This window comes from Delphinus delphis, chromosome 18, assembly GCF_949987515.2.
Source record: "Delphinus delphis chromosome 18, mDelDel1.2, whole genome shotgun sequence".
Lineage (NCBI taxonomy): Eukaryota > Metazoa > Chordata > Mammalia > Artiodactyla > Delphinidae > Delphinus > Delphinus delphis.
The window spans coordinates 37,378,746-37,401,136 of NC_082700.1; positions in this window are offsets into that span (position 1 = coordinate 37,378,746).

Here is a 22,391-nt window from a genome sequence, read left to right on the forward strand (position 1 = left end):
TAGATAGCTAGTGGGAAGCAGCCGCATGGCACAGGGATATTGGCTCGGTGCTTTGTGACAGCCTGGAGGGGTGGGATAGGGAGGGAGGGAGGGAGGAAGACGCAAGTGGGAAGACATATGGGAACATATGTATATGTATAGCTGATTCACTTTGTTATAAAGCAGAAACTAACACACCATTGTAAAGCAATTATACCCCAATAAAGATGTTAAAAAAAAATTGCATAGTTCATGTTGCTCAGATCAAGAGCACCTGGATAGACATGAATTCAGGGATTGCCTGTTTTTTCTTATAGTTCTACAGACCGTTCTGCTCTCAGATGTTGTTTATGATGATGAAACTGTGACTCCTAGATCTCTAAGAGCTTCTTCACTCCAGAAAAAGCAAAAAGAATTGAGTTTATCCCTCATGGGGTGGGGGCCAGGGGTGTGTGTGTGTGTGTGTAATCCTCCACCACAGCAGATAAGAGACATCAGTTAGTTTAACATGAGTAAGACTGACCATTGTAAGAGGATGGGGAATGAGGGGGTAAATGACTCTCTTTTCCTATTACATACCTAAATGAACTGCCACAAGTGGTCTTCCACAGCTGTTTCGAAACTGACTCATAAACTCGTAGTTGATAGATACATCACTTTGCCCCTGGCCTAGCATTTTGGGGATCTTACTGATGTTAGGCTCTCAGACAAACTGTAGAAACTTCTCTGTCCTGTGAAGGAAACAATTTTACAACCTGGTGATCAATTGCAACAGATAGAGATATTTATGTGTACAGAGACCTCAAAGGTTACAGGATGAACAGATGAGAGATATACTTGGATATCCATATCCTCTCCCTTTTGGTGCCTCAGCAGGTCTGAGTTTGTTCAACAAAAGGACAGGTTAGAACCAGTCACTAGGTTGCAAAGACCCTCTCTTTCTAAGAAAGTCACATTGCTAACCAAGGAGCTTTCAATGCTGCCTAGTCTGCTTATGCCTATATTCAGCCTCCCAGGCCATTAAATCTGTACAGCATCACTTTGATTGTGGTTCTTCATTAGAATATATGTCATGCTGTACACAGACTATCAGTGCCCATCCTAAGTTTTAGGATATTAAATGTTCAAGGCATAGTGTGTACTCCATTACTTATATTTAAAAATGTTTTCTAATAAGTCCTGCTTTGTATTTTTTCTGTGAGGTTCTAATGGTTTAAGTTCTAAACCCTTGCATGACATCCACTCAGCCATTGCTTCTTACGGGAGTGATAGCAATGCCTCAGACAAAATATATTTGTGTCCTGAGACCCTAAATTTACCTTTTTCTAGCCTCACTGACAGAATTGTTATGAGATTGTTTTAATTTGTAAGGAATGCCCCTTTTTACTAGGGAAGAAAGCACAGTGTCATTGTGAATGAATAAATCAATACTGGGGAATTATCGGGATTTTTTTCTGTTCCATATGAGCTACATTCAGGGGTTTGAGTGGAATTTTCCTTTATGGAAAGATTTTACCACTGCTATTCATCCTAAGTGAGAAAGAATGAAAGTTTTTTTGTGTTTGGGGTGAAGGTGACATCACATCATCTCTGAGGAATGGAGGCTCTACACTTTGAGGCTCAAAGATTGCTGTAGTGCTCCTATGGATAGAAGGTAAGTTCCTCCTCCCCCTGCTATACTGATGTTCATGCTGGAGTAGATGGCAATGCCATACATTTTCCCCCACTGGTAGGCAATTTGGTAGCATCACTGGAATTGGGTGCATTCGCTTTGAAAAGTAGTTGTTTTCTAAAACAGCTTATATGTGTAGCACAATTAGAGAGACCTTCCCTTTAAAGGGTAATGTCAATCCATGGTTTGGAGTAGGGGCTTCACCATTTGTTGCCAACTAAGACAGTTGATCCCAGCAGAGCAGAGATTTGGTGGGATCACCAAAAGATGAAATCATAAGAAGTGGTCAGCAGAGAAACATAAAGTGACAAAGATGAATGGCTGACTAAGTGATGATCAATAGCCATGGCAGACTTATGAAATATGGTAATATTCCTCCTGGTTAAGGGATGAAAATCAGTAGCTCTCCAGCAAGCTTCATAACATAAGATGGTGCTGATGACAACCATGTAGTGTATGTACTCTTACTGCTCTCTACTTAGTGGGTCCCGAGGTGTTCCACAGGGAGTCAAGGCTTCTGAGAGAGGGATGGTCTCCTCCAGCACTGTGGCATCTAGCATGGAACTAAGAACAGGACAGGTTGCCACCATGCCCCTAGCAGGGCGTATATGACAGAGGGCACAAGTTTGGCTGCATTTTAGAATAAGGAGGACTCAGTAGCTGTGTCAAACTTGCTGGATTATTTCTCTATTGCCCGAGGTATAATGGGAAACTGGCTATGGAGGATCAAGGTCTCAAGGGATCAAAGCCTTTGACAGTGTCTATTTCCAGGACAGCATGGCATGTGGCTAGAAATTATTGCTCTAAGGGCATATAGCATGATGCCAATGAGGACAGTAACTTGCATCAAAAGGCCAGGGACAGTTTCTAGAGACCATAAATGATCCAGAGAGTCTAGGAGGCTTGAGAGAAGGTTACTAAAGCCTCTAGTTTACTAAAGTAAAGTAATCTCTGAGCGATACTAATAGTAATGCTTATTGAATTTCAATTTGGACAGATTCTAGATCATTTTATTATAGGATACCCCATTCAAGGTGAGTCATTTTACAAGTAATAGCATAAATGGCCTAAGTAAAATTTTAAAGTAAGGAATAGACTGCTTCCAGAACACAAAAAGACCTGAAAGATGTCGGGCTTGTTGTTAATGTTGAGTGTGCTAAGAGGATCAATAGCTGTCTCTTGCTAGTGTCAAGAATGGAACAACCCTCATTCTACCAAATAGCTTTTAGGAATTTAACCAAGATGGCACAGACCTGCAGTGTGTGTGAATCAATGGCCAGTCCCCTTTTTGGAAGATTCTTTGTAAGTATTTCTGTGTCTTGAATAAATGTCAAATGCATCCCTTCTGAGTAAAATGTTATCAATGTGATGTCATACCTGTGCTTCTGGTAAAAAGTTGGATCAGATTAAGACCTTGCCTAAAAAGACAGTGTATGATGACAAGGAAGTTGAAGTACCCCATGAGTAGCCAGGTAAAGTTTTACTGTGACCTTTAGAGGTATCGTTAAAACTTTACCTAAGAGGCTGTTTAAATAGTCACTGTACAAAAAATTTTAGACAACTCTATAATCTCGAAATATTTACCAGTGGTTTATTGAATGGAGTCATTTATTTTTTGGTAGTTTGGTGGTTACTAGATAGATTCTTCTCTACCATGCTTATAAGATTTTTTTTTCTTCTAGAGAGCCTCAAATTAGTATAATCAGGGTTTAGAGCTTTCCCATGGCATAAGTAGAATAACCCTTTTGGATGTGCCACAGAAGTGCCATAAGTGATTTTCCAGATAACCATGAAGATCAAGATAATTTCTGGTAATAGAAGAATAGGCAGAAGCAGCAGCAAAGGTAATGAGGAAGTCTTAGTGAACCATTTGTTTTTAGGAGTGTGACCTCTGTATGCCAGATAGTAGCTGCTCTTCCTGCACATGGAAGTGGTCACTCAATGAACATGCATTATTGCATAAGTATCTGTCTTTCCTTAGAGCACTCTACAGAACAGAGTCTAATGCCTGGTTGACATACACAACTAACAGTCACAGGGAAGAGTTGTTTCCCTGAACTTAGCTAGCCTCAGCCACTGTTCATTCTGGGAACAACACATACAGTTCAATCTGAAAAACAAAGATAGGTCTAGGGCAAAACATATGAACCCGAGCCACTTTAAAGAGGACCCTAAATTCATACTCCTCTTTCTAAATGTCAATTCTTAGAACTTCCAACACATAGGTTAGTTAAGACAGAGACTGGGTAAGACTCCAGGAAATATAGCACAAAGCAGCACAGCCCAAAGTGCAATGTAACCACTAAGCAGTAGCTCAAAGAATATACTGTCAGCAGGCAGCAGAATCAGTTAGCAACATGGAGAAAAACAAGAAAAAACACTTGTATATAGCAGTGGTCATTGTTAGACATCCTTCTCACAGCACCAGTTGTTGTGAACACTCTACAGATTCAAAATGGACCTCTACCCAACTTGGTTCTGATGAGAATGATGATGCCACACACACACACCAAAAGATTGTGAAAAGGTTAATTACTCACATAATGAGGCTTTGTAGGGAGAACAGAGTAGATCTCAAAGAGGTACAAAAATAATTTGAGAGAGCACAGTAAGAAAACTGGCTTGGGATTTTACAGTGACTGGGGGTAAAACAGGAGTGAAAATTTCCCAAAGGCAGAGACTCATGGTTTGAATTCTCAGTGCTGCTAAAAGAAGGAACACCTTAATTTTCTTATCAGCTTATCCAGCTGCGAGCAGAAAGGGAAAAAGGAAGAGTGAAGCCTAAAAGCTATCAGTATCAACATCAATAAATAGAGTCATACTCTTTATTAACTCACATATTCAACTATCCCCCAACCATCTCCTTCTACATGGCAATCACTGATATTTTTTTCTGTCTCTATAGTTTTGCCTCTTCCAGAATGTCGTATTGTTAGAATCTTACAGTTTGTAGCCTTTCCAAATGGGCTTCTTTCATTTAGTGATACACATTAAATTTCCTCCATGTTTTTATCCTAGCTTGGGAGCTCATTTCGTTTTATTTCTGAATAGCTAGATCTCTTGTGTTGATGTACCACAGTTTGTTTATCCATTAACCTATTGAAGGACATTTTGTTTCCAATATTTGGTAATTATTAGTGAAGCTTGTATAAACACTTGTGTGCATAGTTTTGTGTGGACATAAGCTTTTAATTCAGTTGGGTGAATATCTAAGAGTACAAATCCCAGACTACATGTTAAGATTATATCTACCTTTGTGAGAACCTGTCAAACTATCTTTCACAGTGGCTGTACCATTCTGTATTTGCATCAGTCATGTATGAGAATAAGATAATCAGTTTATATGCTCCCATTTTAATTAGCTTAAAATCATTCATAATTCTCTGTCATATAGACATTTTGAATCATTCTCCTCAATATCTACATTTGAATATATAACCTAGTAGTATGTAAATGTGCATTATTTCAAAGTCTAAACTTCTACTGGCATCTAAACAATCTGCATTGGGAAGTGATACACATTCATCAAGGACCATTATCAACATTGCATGGTGCAGAGGGTTCATATATTTATCATAACAATAAATCATATGAAATGGGTATGATTATGAAATAGAAACTTATAGAGATTTAATGAGCTGTTTGAAGCCATACAGCTAATAAGTGACGTTCAAACTCAAGGATATACATCTTCAGAGATGATGCTTTTTTCACCTCATCCTACAGCCTTTTCATATTAGTGATGAGTCACTCATGTGGATTTGAAGAATGTTAAAGTGGAGGAGAAATAAATTAGATGGGAAGTGTAACTACATACACAGGTAAAATTGATGTGTGTCTCCATCAAGTGTGTTAACTTTACAACCACACCTGGAGCAAGTTTCTTTTCCTGGGTTTTGTCTGGGCTTCCTGTAGAGATCCTTCTTCACTGTCTGTTCCACTCCAGACAATAATAAAGGATTATCTTTTTATGATACCCATATTTTATAAACAGCTATTTAGCCTTTACTTTGGAGAACAAATTTTACTCTAATATTGTAAAGATTTCTAATATTTTTCCACAAAAGGAATAATGGCATCATTACTGTTTATAGAGGCTTTATCTGGAAACACAAATTAATGTCCATAGACTAAATGCAGTCAACAGAATGTATTATTTGTCATCTCCCTCATTTTAAAGATTGGAGCTGACAAAAAACAATCAGTAGATTTCATATATAAATCTATGTATCTGTTGAAAAGAAAATCTGTCAAACTCTTCCTATGTCCCTGAGTGGTCACAAATACTAGACACATGTTCTGCTGTCCACTGTAGTCCTTGCCTCTTCAGGTTGCTTTTTGCAGTGTCTGTTGTTATTTTTCATCTTTTCTTTGGGTATTTGTATGTATTAGGGACAGAGTTTAAATGTCTTCATATCTCCATGTCACACAAAGAATTGGGTAAAGAATATTTTTTTTAGAAATAAAAAATTTCCCACATATTTAATATGCATCCAAATATAGACATTTAAATTTGTAATCCTTGTTTTACATTATCCCATTTTGCTCACTTATTAATTCTTTACTTTGTATCATCTATTATACTATAATATCCTATACTGTAGTATTTTATTAAATATATAGACATTTGCATATTTTCAAATATATTAATGTTATTGAGAGTTGGCATTTATTCATTGGTTCATAGTAAGGCATCTAGAAAGTAAGTAATGAGCTGTGTGCTCTAAACTGCCTTATAATGCATTATTTATATATGGATAATCTAATGGAAGTTTCTTAACTTCATTTTATTTAGAATTTACAGGCACATGGATTGCAATTCAAATTTCATTTTCTCATAGCAACATGTTTATTAGAACATCTTACATGTAAAACACAGGTTATACACTCACAGACATTCTGCACACAGCTGTGTCTATTTGTATTGTATTGGTGCTAATTAATTTATGATAGCTTTAAACTTAAGAATTTTAGCCAGAATCTCTTTGATGTCTGGAGGAAATAACCAAGAATCAGAATCACTTCATTTTTTGTATTTGTTTTTGTTTTTTGCAATATGCGGGCCTCTCACCGTTGTGACCTCTCCCCTTGGCATAGCACAGGCTCCAAAAGCACAGGCCCAGCGGCCATGGCTCACGGGCCCAGCCGCTCGGCCGTATGCAGGATCTTCCTGGACCAGGGCACGAACCCGTGTCCCCTGCATCGGCAGGCGGACTCCCAACCACTGCGCCACCAGGGAAGCCCCAGAATCACTTCATTTTAAAAGTATATTTCACACTTAATGTTGTAGTTTTTAATCATTGTCTACTAATATTCAAAATTCAAAATAGGTACCAATGCATGTAAACAGTTTCTCAATTGTGTTCTTAATGCTTGTATCGAGACATGCTAATTTAGTTCAGAAGGATGTGTTTTTCATTTATAAAATTTATTTTATACCATATGTAACTTCAGGGTTTATAATTGCAAAAGTAAACAAAATAATGTATACATATAAGGTTGTGTTTTCTCATGGCCTTTTCTGTTAGTTTGAAATTTAGAAAAAAATAACTTTTTGACTTCATTTTTTTAATTGAAGTATAGTTATTATTATTGTGTTTGTTTCAGGTGTACAGCATAGTTATTCAGTATTTTTGCAGATTTTATTCCATTATAGGCTATGGAATGAGTATAATTCCTTGTGCTATTCAGTATTTCCTTGTTCCTAATCTATTTTTTATATAGTAATTTGTATCTCTTAATCCCATACCCGTAGTTTGTTCCCCCACTTCCCTCTTCCCTTTGGTAACCACAAGTTTGTTTTCTATATCTGTGAGTTTGTTTCTGTTTTGCATATACATTTATTTGTTTTATGTTTTAGATTCTACATGTGATATCATATAGTATTTGATTACTGAATTATTGTCACAATCTAAGACAATAGATTGTGGTCACTGGTATTCAAAATTTTTAATGTTTAATTTAATTTAATTAAAATTTCTTAAGAATGACCTCAAAATATGTCTATTTATGTGCTTATTATAAAAAATATTTTATTGTATACTAGAATACTGTGCTAAAATATTTTGCATTATAAAAGATAATAAAACATATGAGTTAAAATGAATGAGATAAAAGTAACATACTTTAAAGTATTTTCTCTTATATAGATATAAGAAATCTGTTTTCCTATATAAAAATCTTATTGAATTTAAATCTTTGGTTTATTATGTGGCTTATTGCATTTTTTGTGTGACCATGCAAGATTCCAAATCCATATTGATTTTATTATTAAATAATGGCAGCATGATTAAATATGCTTCATTATTTTTTATAGTTTTGGCATAAAACTTTGTACACCAGAGGTTTATTTTGATAATGGCTACCATATCTGAAAGACAGATTTCACAGATAAGTAGATCCAAATGGAAGTACGTTATTAACTATGTTCTCTACATTATGATGGTCAGGTTCCAAATCAATCTAACCATTATGCAAATATCTTTGTTAAAGTTTTGTTTGTAAATTTTTATTTTCTCTAATGTTATTTGATTGTTATTACAATCAAATAACAATGGAAACAAATAAACTAATGGAAAATGTAATGCTTTTTTTGTTTTTATATTTAGAACATATATTTCTCTGAAAGATTTTTAAATATATTAGAAAATACTTTGCTTGTAGTTTTTAAGCATGTGAATATGAAAGGGCTTTTATAAATAATAGAAATATTGTAGATAACAAGGTAAAATAGCAAAGAAACTGTTCTAAGTAACTATTTCAAGGTTTCTTCATAAAATGTTTTCACTGAAATAAAAGCAAAGCTATTATTTCCTCATTCATATTTAGAAACATCATTGAATCTTAAAGAAAAAGACAAAACATTTTAAAACATGTATATTAAGTAGCATACACAAATCATTATCAGTTTTATACTGTAACTTTGCTGATGAGTCATCATAGACAAAATATATTCAACTTTGCTGTTTTCTTGTTTTCTTTTGCTTATCTTCAATCTTGGTTTCATTGTCAAAAGTTCTCTATATCTTGTACTGATTTTGTGCATATTAATTACACGTTAATATGTAAATCCTTATAAGCAGAAACATGCAAACTGTAATATGTGAAGAGTCAATGAATAAATGAAGATGCCATTGTTGATGCCCCCAACATGTGAGAAATACTACCCTTCTCTGCTTTCCATAAATGATTCATCACCTTCTTATGAGAGGCTATGAGACAGCACCCATATCAATTTATGACTGAAATGTTAGAAAACCTAAGTATCCTTGAATTATCGTGTGTGTGTGTGTGTCTGTGTGTGTCTGTGTGTGTCTGTGTGTGTCTCTGTGTGTGTGAGATACATCACAGTAGATAGTGTCATGCTCTGCACTGGAGGTGCATGCATCTAATCTAGTCTAGACTAGTCTAGACTACTGAATAAATGCTTTATTTCAAAATCCCAAACATAGAATATATTTCTGAGCTACTTTTAAAAATAACACAATTGTAAAATCCTCAAGAATAATGAGTTTGCCTCATTTTTATATTATCTCCAATTTTGCCTAATAATATGCCTAAATATGCATTCACAAAGTAAGCTTATTTAATATTGATTGATAATTCAATCTAACAAATTGCTAAGGTACACTCCCAAATTGTAGATTTTGAGTTATTTACATACAGAACTTATGCAATATAAATTGTTGAACAGATTCTTTGTTATGCATATATTGTCTTTAGGAATTCAAAACCTTGTGCAATAATCTACTTTTCCCAGTCCCCAGGAGTAATTCCTTCAGCAGTGGACTTAGAAGACTTTTAAATAATTCAAAATTGGTCTCCTTTCCTAAAAAAAAAAAAGAAAAAAAAATGTATTTCAAATAAGTACACTTCAAATTTTGATATTGTTGCCAACTGTATTAGACTTACCTTGATCTAACAAGTTAAAATGAGGTGATAGAAGCAGTGATCAGCATTTTTAACAATCTCTTCTAGGACATTTTAAATCAGACTGAAGTTTAACAAACACGGCTTCAAATGTTTTCAGTATCATTTTAAATCACAGCTAAGTATATTATCCACTTTGTATGTGACAGAGCCAAAAGGGAACTCAACTCAAGCACTGTAACTCCAGAATCTGTGCTCTTAAATCATGATTATTATGTCTTTTGATAGATTCAAGATAGCATTCTTGCATCCCAATGATTTTTAAATGTTTCCTCTTAAATTATACCAAAGATTTCTTCTATCACAAGTTCCTTATCTGGAGCCAGTCTTTTTAATTAACCACCCTAACAAATTGCTGCAAGAAATAACACATTGAATTAAGAATATATTTAAGCAATCAATGTGGACAAATTAAACATGATCTAAAGGCATGTCTTATTTTCCTTGGTTAAATAGTCTCATAGTAGTCTCATATTCAACACCAGAGTTTTGCTATGTTGATAATATACTTTTGTAGTTTGCTCTGTGTGTTGAACAAGTTACTCCTAATGGTTTAGCATTCTGTTCCAGGAGCCTTTTGCAACTTTATTTGGTTCCCAAGAAAATGCAGGATGAGTCTCTAGAGGAATTTTGAGCTTCCCCTTGCAAATAATCTTCCTCTGAATAGGGCAAAGGATGCTGGAGAGTCGAATCAGATGTAGATAATCAAAGAAACAACCAGAGGAATTCCCTGGTGGTCCAGCAATTAAGACTCCATGCTTCCACAGCAGGGGACTCATGTTTGATCCCTAGTTGTGGAACTAAAATCCCACAAGCCACGTGGCATGGCCAAGAGAAACCATAGTTGATCATAATTTCTACTCTTGGGTGCTCACTTTGTCAACCATCAGCAAAGCTGATCCTTCTTGGCTCCACATCACTCGATGTGTCCCACCCATCCAAGTTCTTTGTTCACCTAAAATTTAAGCTTTTCTTTAAATTATTCCATTGCATTGTGCCATGTTGTATTGTGTTGTATTCTATTGTTTATACTATTTGTGGTGCCTTCCAAATTGCCAAATGCCACAATAGATTTAGACAAATTAATATGTGCTAATGTTCATGGATGAAGGTCTAGAAAGATTCCTGACAAATTATAGATGATTAATGTATAATGGAATAAATAAGTAAATGAGAAAACTGTGCTCTAATATTCATTCACAGCTTCTCAGGAAAGAGAGATGCATCTTAACCATAAAGAGTTGAAGGAAGTGTTTCTAATTATCTGGCTTAAATTATTAGACAAGTAAATAAGATAAACTGATAAAAGTTTGGTGAAAGACTGGAGGATGTGAATAATGTCTGTTGAAAGAGGTTTTTGGGATTCATGTTAGTATCTTCCTGAGTAATTTAATTTGTGAAGAGATTACTTCCTCCTTATAATCATATTTTCATATATTGGAAACAGTGGACTGAGTGTTTTTAATAATGTACTTTAGTAGATATGCCATTTTATATTTAATTTCCTTTAAGAATATAAACTAAAGAACTTCCTGATTAAAATATACTGAATACAAAAAAGTGTATAACCATTATGGGTAACTAAGACCAGACAATCAACTTTAGGTCATACACAGAAACCTTAACTAGAGAAAGAACTCTTAATAGATGAGTAACAGTTGGTTTTGTCTTTACATGTAAACATTTTGACTTCATTGGTTTTGTCTTTACATGTAAACATTTTGATTTCATTTTCTATCTATCTATCTATCACATCTATGTAGAAGAAAACCCTTAACTAGATAGTGAATTTAGAATGTCTACTGTATGTGTCTAATTTAAACAAAAATAAAGTTTCTTCATTGATTACATGTACATTTATAAAATCTTTTTATTTAACAATGTGTAACTGAATCACTTTGCTGTACACCTGAAATTAACACAGCATTGTTAATTAACTATACTCCAATATAAAATACAAATTAAAAATAAAATTCATTCTAATGAAAAAATAAACAAGTATTAAATACTCCTGTATATTTTGCCTATATAGACTCAAAGAGATTTAAGGTTTTTTTTCTTTTATTTAAAAATTTTTTTTTAATAAGAAGGGTTTTCTTAAAGTCACATGTAGTTAAACTAGAAGGCTCACATTCACTTTCAAATACTTTGGAAGCTCTGTGAATACTTTCAAACTTCTATTGATTTTAATGTATACAAAATAGAAGAATTTTCAAATAATGCAGTGCTTTTTTTTTTTACTTAGTAGGTTGTATCAATTAAAATTTTGAACAGTGTGTCTGTTCTGTGTCTAATTGTACTCAACCTACCCCAGAGAGAAATTAGAACTGTCAGATAACTTGTATTTTTTCACGAATTGAGAAAGATAGAAGCAGTATATGAGGTTGAGGGGATCAGGTATAATCTATCAATCCTGAAACTCCACCTAATGAACATTTATGAGGCGCTTTAGCCAGTTTTATCTTAGGTAGTTATCCAAACCCAGAATTTTAAATGTCCATCTTGTCACCAACAATTCCTTTCACACTTGACTTTAAGCAGTTTATATATGTACCTAATACCACTTAATTCAATCATTTTTATCCTTAACCACATCACCTCACACTCTTATGCAGAATATAATATTTTCTTGAATGCCATTCTGTGTATCTTTATAGAAATAATTTATGTGATCTTACTAATGAATAAATGCTAGCAAGTTTTATAAGACAAGAGGGTACTTTTAGAATCCTAGTGCCACTGTTGAAATATTCAAATTTAGAACAAGCTCAAAACATAACTACTGATGTTTAAAAGGGAAGTTTGATATACCACTTTTTCCCCTTGTAAACATTTCTGTTAACTACTTGGAGTTTGAAAATGCTTTACTTTATCCTGGCAGTTCCCTAGAGTTAACAATCTGTGGCTTGGTTTAGTGATTGTGGCAGAATGCCAGTTACACTGCATGATGAGTGAAATATCTGCTACAACTGTCAAAAAGCAACAAAAGTCACAGAAAACATTTACAAGCCAGACACTTAGTATTAGTTTTCTCACTGAATATGTAAACAAGACTTTATGTCTCAAACTTATCTGTAACAATGAGAAATATGTTCCCATATTTAAAAATACCAAAAATTATCATATTTTGTTATTTGATTTTCACTATTATGTCATGATCAAAAAACAAAGGAATAGAGAACACGTTGAAAAGGGAAGTTGCTACTATTATTATTTATTTTTAAAATTAGTAACATGAGAATAGTTTTTCTATGTTCCTGAAAATGCATAAATTAATGTGCATATAACTAGGTATATATAATATACAAGGTACAAATAATTTACCTAAGGAGTATTTGGTAATAATCTTAAGTATTTTAAAGTGGGTTAGGGAAGGGGCAGGGAAATTCTAGTGATACTGGAGTAAGTTTAAAGCACATATTATTTATAACACAAAACATCGAAAACCACAGGATTTCCCATTATGTACTTGTTTGGAAAAATAACAGTATAATTTTCACTTCATTTTATTTTTGTATGTTAGCTGCTTTGATACAAAATCTATTCGTAGTCAAAGATCTACAGAACTAGGATTCTCTCTTATACATCCTATTTTTGTGATGGGAGGACATAAATAATCCTGACAGGCTTCTCATTCTTTCTCAGAAGAAATTGCACACAGGCCCTTCAATATTTTTTAGCCACTACTCTCCTCCAAATACACACACACCCACCCCCCACCCCCCCCACACACACACCATACGTGTGTGTATACAATTTCTAACTTAAATTGACGATATGAAATCCCACTGAAAGATGATTTATCTGTAATTATTCACAATAGTAGGTCTACACTGTAAATATTGTTTTCTTTTATGTGTGTGAGCCATGTATTTTGTGGTTCTTCCAAAGAGGTAAATAAATCATTCAGGAAATAAAATAAAAATTGTAGAAAATAAAATATAACTAACTGCTGGGGAAATGCTTATATCGTTAAACACACAGGAAAAAAATTATAGAAAAAGAGGGTAGGATTTGCTGAATAAAAGATGGGATAAAATATTAAAGATGTATGTATATAAATACAAAATAATAGAAATGATTATGCAAAATATGAAAGTATCGTGAGCTTGTAGAGGCAAGAAATGGAAAGCAAATCAAAGATTTGATGAAATAAGTTATACATAAGAATTTAGAATTGTTTCTAAATGCCACCTCAGGCAATGTGTCTTCCCTCAAGCTGGTCCTCCAGTGCAGCTCTTCATTTTCTGACAACCAAGCGTGCTGATGACCAGCAGCAACGGCCACCATGGGAACTATATTTATTGAAGTCTCATACAGTCCTAAAAGTTTTCATGCATTAATTCATTTTAAAAAACCTGTTCAATTTTTTCCACACCTTCATGAAGTAAATGCTGTCATCATTACCATTTTATGTTTGATGACATTCAAGCCCAGAGATTTAAGAACTGTTCAAGGTCATAAGCAGAATGACAGAGTCCTGATTTTCATTTTAGTGATATAAACATTGTATTGATTACTACTTTCTCAGATTAGCAGGTTTGTTAGTATATACTCTCATATCTGTATAACATGACCCTATGTAGGTCACAATCTCTGAAAGCACAATGATATACATGGCACAAGTGTAGTTCATCATTTGTTTTTTTTTTTTTAAATAACCATTCACAAACATTAAGCCCTGAGAACCCTTAGATATAACCTGGAGATAAAGAAAGATAAAATTCAAAAGTAAATTTAAAAGTCAATTGATTCAAGTTTTCCTAACTTGAGCTTTTATATTTTGTGTCATGCTCTATGTTACATTCATTCAGTAAACATTGACTTTGTACTTACTGTGAGCCAGGGAATGGCAATAGAATAAAGTTCATATTCCCTATGTTCAAAGTGAACTGTGTATTCCACAACCACTTTGTAAATTTTAGAGAATAAAGTATTTTTAAGTATTTAAATTGATAGGAGTTGAATATAATTCATTTGATTTCATAGACAAACTTCTTAAATGCAAAATTTTATTGCCTAAACCAGGACTGAGGCTGGAGTATACAATGCCAGCAGTAAAGCCCTGTACACTTGTTTGATTGAGGGAGACCTCTGTTTGGATTGGAAATTTTTAACACCCAATGAAAAGAGCAATTTTATGTTAATTTATACAAAATGTACAAAAATTATAAGTATATTAGTTGTTCTTAACAAGTAAAGTGATTTCTGGTATTTAGATCTGAAAAAGCTTTCTTCAATGAGTCCTTATGAAGAATATATTATAGAACATAGTGTAAAATACAGTCAGCAATTTCCATGGAGTAAGGACAAGGAGTTTCATGAAATAGATTTTTATAAATCCTTCACTGTATTTAAAAAAATTAAAGTACTTCGACTCTGTAGTCATTCTAATTTATAAACATTTTATACATTTTTCTTCTTTGCTTAATAATCACAACTATATCAACAATAAGAACATTAGTTCCTTTGATTTAGCACCTGTGGCACATGCTGTAATACAAACTTTGCATACATTCTCAATTAATTCTTGATACATTCAAAATAATATAGATATCAGTAATAAGAGAGAAGGAAATTGACATGTAGAAAAGTTTAAATAGATTGCATGTAGTCACATAAAAAGAAAGTGAAAAAGGAAGTGGCAAGCTGAGCTTCTCTCATTGGGTAGATGGGTGGATGGATGAATGGATAGGTAGATAGAGAGACAGAGAGATAGAGAGAGAGATAGTCAATCAGTCATAGACGTGAAGAGATATCAACTGGGAATGAATTCATCTAGGGGCTTGATTAGGATAGAAGCTTCAAGACAGTTCGTTCACACTGGACACTCTTCCTAAGGCAGCAAGATATCTTCAGGGCCCTAGAAGGTGTGAGTTCCTATCTTCCTTGCTTCTCCACGTGGACACCCAATACAGTTTTTCTACATGATCTCTTCAGTATAATAGTTGGATTTTTTACACAGCAGTTCAAAACTCTCAAAATCACTAAAAGGGAAGCTTTCTGGCTTTCTTAAAGTATAAACCCATAACTGTTAAAAAATGACCTTTTTCCATATTATACTGGATACAAAAATCACACAGCTAACCTAGATTCAATATGGGAGAGCCTACATAAAGATTTGAATACTGGGAGATATGGTGCATTTTGGACCATCTTTGAGAATAGCTACCAAAATAAGATCAGCCCAGATTAAAAAGAGGAAGGAAGAAATAGAATTTCTCTGAGAATAGCAGTGATGTATTCCCAGAGAGATAAGACATGATGAAAGGAGGAAGTAAATTTACTTGGGGTCATTATTTTAATATTAGTCACATTACCCTTTTCATAATAATTGACTTCAAAATATCATCTAAATTTCATTTTGATTTCTTGACACATGAGTAAGTTTGAAGTATATGACTAAATTTCCAAATGCGTGAGTTTGGATAGACGTATTTATTTTCATTGCATTAGTGATAATAATAATGATAATAATGATGTTGATGATAAACAGTAGTACTTGCAGTAATAGTAGTGATGGATGTAGTGATAGTAACAGAAGTTGTTTCTAGCTCAGTTGCATGATAACCAGAATACATAGTCTCTATGATTTGAGTCCTTTGAAATTTGTTGAAACGTATCATGGCCTAGCATATGTTCAATTTTGGCTGTTGTTCGATTTATCCTTGTAAAGAATATATCCTTTGTCATTATTGAGTGCCATGTTATGTAGTCAATTAGGCCAAATATCAAACTCAAGTTGTACAAACCTACTTATTTGCTGACAATTTTCTTTTTTTTATCAATTACTGAAAGATGTATTAAAGTTTCCCATTGTTATAGGTTTGTCTCCTTTTTAAGTTCTCTCAATTTTTGCTTTATATTTTGAGGCTATATTATTATATTTATACAAATTTATTAATTTTATATCTCCCCCATGAATTAAACCTTAATGATTATGAAATTACTAATTTTTCATAAAATGCCTCTCTCTTAAAATTGATTTTGTCTAATATTACTATACCTTGTTTTAGTTTTTGCATTGGTATCTTTTCCATCCTTTTACTTTCAAACATTTTATTCATTATAGTGTGTTTCTTACAAGCTCAAGGGTTTTTATTTTTCATTTGGATAATCTTTCCTTTTCCTCAATTTGTGTTTCTCAACTATACACATTTAATGGCATTTAATGTGTTCCTATCAAGATTCTGGACCAAACTACTCATTCCATTCCCCAAGATAAATCCCAAAGATAATGTGAAAGAAATCAGGAAGATACTCTATTCTAGAAAGTCATTAGGGTGACAAGGGAAACTGCTTTGATCTTGTGCATATTTGGACAGTGGTTTTGGCCTATGACAGGAGGCAATCAAGCATGAATGAATGAGACAGTGAAAACAAACAAACAGTTATTCTCTTGCATTTTGCTCATTGATAACTTGGAAGAAACAGTATCTGGCCCTGAAACAGTATCTGGCCCTGTGCCTGATTTGTCTTAGATCTGTTCATGATGCTTCAGTAACAAAATCAGTGCAGAATCCCTGTACTTTTGAGCAGTTGAGAAAATGATAGTGATTAACTAGGTCCTGAATGTTACTTTCCACCTTATTCAAACCTCCTGGCCTGGTAAAAAATAATCTAAAGACAGTCAGCTCTAATGATGCTTTTACCTCATTAACAAAAAATGGAACCTTGATCTGATAAAATGCTTTGTGGGGTGAGGAAATGATTGAATGTGATTTTATGGTACCTGGTTGTCTTCAGCTTAGATCTGTGTTCTCCCTACCACTGAATTAATTGGCTCTCCCAAGTGCTGGGTCCCGGCCTTCACCAAATATATACTGGTTGAAAGAATAGTTGATATCCCAATCTTCACCAAATATATACTGGTTGAAAGAACAGCTGATATCTCCAGGAGGTAATGAGCTCTGGACTAAAGTAACATGATATATTATTAACACCATTATTTTAAGAGAAATGCACACACACACACTACTAAAGAGTGTCTAAATCAGAATTACTAGAACTGAAAAATCAAGAATTCAAAACAGAAATATTAAAAGAGCTAAGGGAATGTTAGCTTATAAAATAATAACCTGAAAACATAAATATCACCAATTAGAAATATGAGAAATAAAAAGCACCTATTAAACCATTCCTCTTCAGAAGCATTAAACCATTCCTCTTCAGAAGCATTTTTCTGATTATTCTATTGCAATGTCATTTTCCTCTCTTACTAGCTGTTGTATCTTTGACAAATTACTATTTTATGCTTCATTTACTTCCTATAAAGTGTGGATGATAACAGTGCTTATAGCATAGATTTATTTTAAAAATTAATTAATTTGTGTAAAACTTATTCTAATATTTCTGACAAGTAGAAGGATCTATTAAAATTTTATATTTTATTGTCATCATTATTGTTTAATTAAATCTAGGACTGAAAAAATAACAAGATTAATATAATAAATAGATATGCATAAAATATTAGAAAATGAATATTAAAGAATATATAATAGGTAAGAAAAGCTGAGGTTTTATTATGTTATAAAGATTTATATTTTATTTTTCTGACCACAATATATCAATTTTTAATAGATAAATAAATCCCAAGTCATTTAAAGTTTAGGAAAATACTTCTTAACTACTCATAGATCAAAGAGTAACTAGAATAGAAATGTAAACACTAAGAACTAATTATAAGAAAATATATATCAGAACCTGAAAGATGCAGTTCAAGCAGCAAAAGGATTTGTATAGGCTTCATCATTATATTAGTAATTAATTCAGATGAAAACAAATGAGTTATGTTTCTAATTTAAGAGAGAGAGAGAAAGAAAGAGGCGGGGAGAGGGAGGAAATGTACCCACTTAACATAAAGATGAGATTAGTTTGAAAGTATAAGGAGGGACAAAAGTTAGCAAAGAAAACACTAAGCATATGAAAGCTGGTGCAGCTATATTTATAACAGATGAGGTGGACTTGACCACCCTGAGTGACAAAATGGTCATTTCATAGGAACCCAAAATAATCACAATATGTATAGACCTATTAAAAGTGCTTTAAAATATATGAAGCAAAAATAAAAAAAGGAAAATAAAGGAAAAGTACACCAATTCATAAACCTATAGGAAGGTTCAGCTAGCAATTTTTAACAATTAGTAATGGTTGTGTGTTGGTTAGTGTGCAGTCCCTGTGGGCCCTGGTATTGGGGGTTCCCACCAATTCACAGCTTATTCCCCAGGAACACGGGGTCACGGGACACATTGTGGAGTGTCCCGAGAAAGCTTCTTCTGAGGTGTTGGCTAGAGGAGGGTAAGAGCACCCACTGCTAAAACTCTCCAGGCCTATCTCCCCTCTCTTCCTACGAAAAATTACTTTAATCTATAGAGCAAAGGGCAAAAGAACATAGCCTGAAGATCACTGTGGAAACTGCCTGTATCCAGGAGAAAATAGCAGCCACAGCAGAAGCCCCCCTCAAACTCATGACACCATTCCTCCTCCCACCTTCTACCTCCTATGGGAAAAGATAGAAAAGAGAAAACTCAAAATGGATACTACTAGTCTATAAGACTTCTGGAAGAAAACATAGGAGAAAATTCATGTGGTATTGATTATGGCAATGAGATTTTAGATATGAATCACCTTTATAGAAGAAAATCTTAAATTAGAATTGATCAAAACTAAAAACGTGTGCACTGAAAAAGACATAGTTAAAAAATAAAAAGGCAAGCTGCAGACTCAAGAAAAGTATTTTCAAATCAAATATCTGATATAAAGATTGTATCCAGAATATATAAATATCTCTCAAATCTTAATAATATGTATAACTTTGAGTGAAGAAAAGTCCCAGATTAAATTGTTTGACATTCATTCTATAAAATTAAAATCCAAACAAGTCTAAATAATATATTGTTTATGCAGATACATATACACGGGACTATATACACACAAAAGCAGTGGAATAATTAATACAAAAAGTTAAAAGCTAGAGTGAAAACATAGATTTAACTAAATTACTGGTAATAGTCTAGCTATCGTTTTGAGTGGTGAATTCATGATTGATATTTTAAAATAAATATAAAAATAAATCAAATATAATAGGGATATATGTAAATCAAAATGCTAGGTATATCATTACTGTGGTCTCAATGCTTATGTCACCCCACATTTCATATGTTAGAATTCTCACATCCAAAGTTATGATGTTAGGGAGGTGGGGCTGATCTTGGTGGCAAGAGGACTTCTGTCTTTGTGGGAAGAATTCAGCAAAGCGACTAAGATTGTAAGGCAGGTACAGAGTTTATTGGAAGCACAGTATGCGCAAAGAAAACAAGGCAGCCATTTATTTAGGGCAGATTGAAAGTTACACACTCAGAGAAGAAGAGTGTGGGCGTCCTCGCTAGTGGGGCGTGCAATAGGGGAAGCTTAGGTTGTTAATATGGGGTTAATTTTCCAGGGTTTAGAAGAGGGTGACTCCCCTTTTCCCTCTCTTACAAGTGTGTCATCTGAAATTCCTTATCTGGGCTTCTGCCAGGGACCATTTTCAATCTTTCCCGTGAGCACCTAAGGCAAAACCTGTGTCGGGGGAGAGGGGAATCACAACTGCAATTCAAACGATATTATAATGATATTACAATGTGGCCAAGGTTAATAGAGGACAGGTTGAGATCCCCTCAGTGCATGTGTCAGGCTGGGAACTCCTCTAGACCACAAGAATGAGGAGGGTGCGGTGGGCTGCTTTGTCTTTCATCAAATTATCAACAGCCTATGCATTTTTTTTTTTTTTTTTTTTTTTTTTTTTTGCGATACGCGGGCCTCTCACTGCTGTGGCCTCTCCCGGTGCAGAGCATAGGCTCCGGATGCGCAGGCTCAGCGGCCGTGGCTCAAGGGCCTAGCCACTCCGCGGCATGTGGGATTTTCCCAGACCGGGACACGAACCTGTGTCCCCTGCATCGGCAGGCGGACTCTCAACCACTGCGCCACCAGGGAAGCCCAGCCTATGCATTTTTATTTGTTCCATGGTTTTCAAGGCCAGAGTTTCTTGTTCAGATGCTACAAAGTTTCTGTTTCAGATGCCATTCCTCCACGCATCATGGCCTTATTAAGTACAAAACAAGAAGATGTCTTTGCCTTCTGCCTAATGCTTATGCATGAGGAGGCTGGTCTTGGGCCTGGCCCTGACTTTCCTGCCTCAGGACCTTTAGGCCCTGAGGATGGAGACTTCATAAATGGAATCAGTGCTTTTATAAAAGAGATCCCACAGAGCTCCTTAGCCTCTTCCACAAAGTGAGGACAAAGCAAAAAGTTGCCATCTACAAAGTGAACCCTCACCAAACACTGAATCTACTGGAGTCATAATCTTGGGTGTCCCACCCTCCAGAACTGTGAGAAATAAATTTCTGTTTTTTATAAAGCCACCTAATCAGTGGTATTTTTCTATAGCAGCTTGAACAGACTAAGACACTTATAATAGGAATTAAGTTTAAAAAAAATAGAACTTAAACAAGAATGGATAAATAAATCATGGTATACATGATTTGGCTTGAACTTTATACTAACTAGAACACCTGTCTTATGGCCTGTCAAACATGCATTTGTACTTCTGCTTTAACCATTAAAGGAAAGAATGCATTTAAAAATCAAAATGGAGTAACTGTAGTTCAGGTATTCAAAGTGGAGCTGGGTGGTCATTGTAGATATGATTTCAGACACATTCCTGCATTACTGAGAACTTGAACTTTCTGAACTGCATCAAACTCAAGGACGCTACCAGCTGTTATCAAAACAATATCTGCTACCAGCTGCCAGCTGCAACCTTATGGTCTCAAGTTCTCCCCTTGTAACTCTACAACAATTTTGGACCCAAGTCAATCCTTGCTTAACAAGTACCCTTACTTCTTGCAGCTCCAATAATAATTCTTGATAAACAACTCATGTAACTAACTGAAACCTTGAGGTTTTTGCCTATATAAGCCTTCCCCATTTTGTAGTCTGGTGGAACACAATTCAAGTGCTTCTTGAATCTATTCCCCCTAGACTATTGTTCTCAGTTTGGCTCTAATGAAAAATTTTTTCTATTCCTATTATAGATTGTTTATTGATTATTTTCATCAACCAAAGAAAGCCCCAGAAGAAGTTCACTCTAGTATGCATGTCTACTGTAGTCATGATAGTCTCTAAGATTCAAAACCAGTAATACAATATTATGGGTACTTATTACGAATATGTGCCATAAATGTAAAAAAGGAAAGTAGTGTAAATAATCTTCTTGAAACTAATGAGATTGGTTTTCTCTTTGGGAGGGTGGGGAAGAGAGTAATGGAATTGAGGAGTTATGTATAGAAAACTCAATTTTATTGATAAAATATTTTATTTCTTAAACTGATTAGTGTGTACATAGGCATGTTGCATCTTCAATAGGTAATAATTTGTTGTAGTTGAAATAGTACTTTTCTGAAATATGTAAGCATATATATATATATATTTATGTATATATAAATGAGAGAGTCAGAGGGAGAGACAGACAGAAACAAATAGAAAATTTATTAAAAACTATATGTGCATAATTCCATTTACAGCTATTGGAATTAGTATAATAATTCAAAATTATTTAATATCAGGGAAAGGAAAAAGTTAAAGCAACAAATGGGATAAAAGATGACACAATTAAATTAACTATTAATCAGCTAAGGTTTTTCAGATATCTCAAATTTTTATTTAATATTCATAATGCACTTATGTGATAGGTATTTTAATTCTCATTCTATAGATGTAGAATTTGAATTCAATAAATTTTTGGTTCTGAATTTCCTGCATCTTCCTGTAT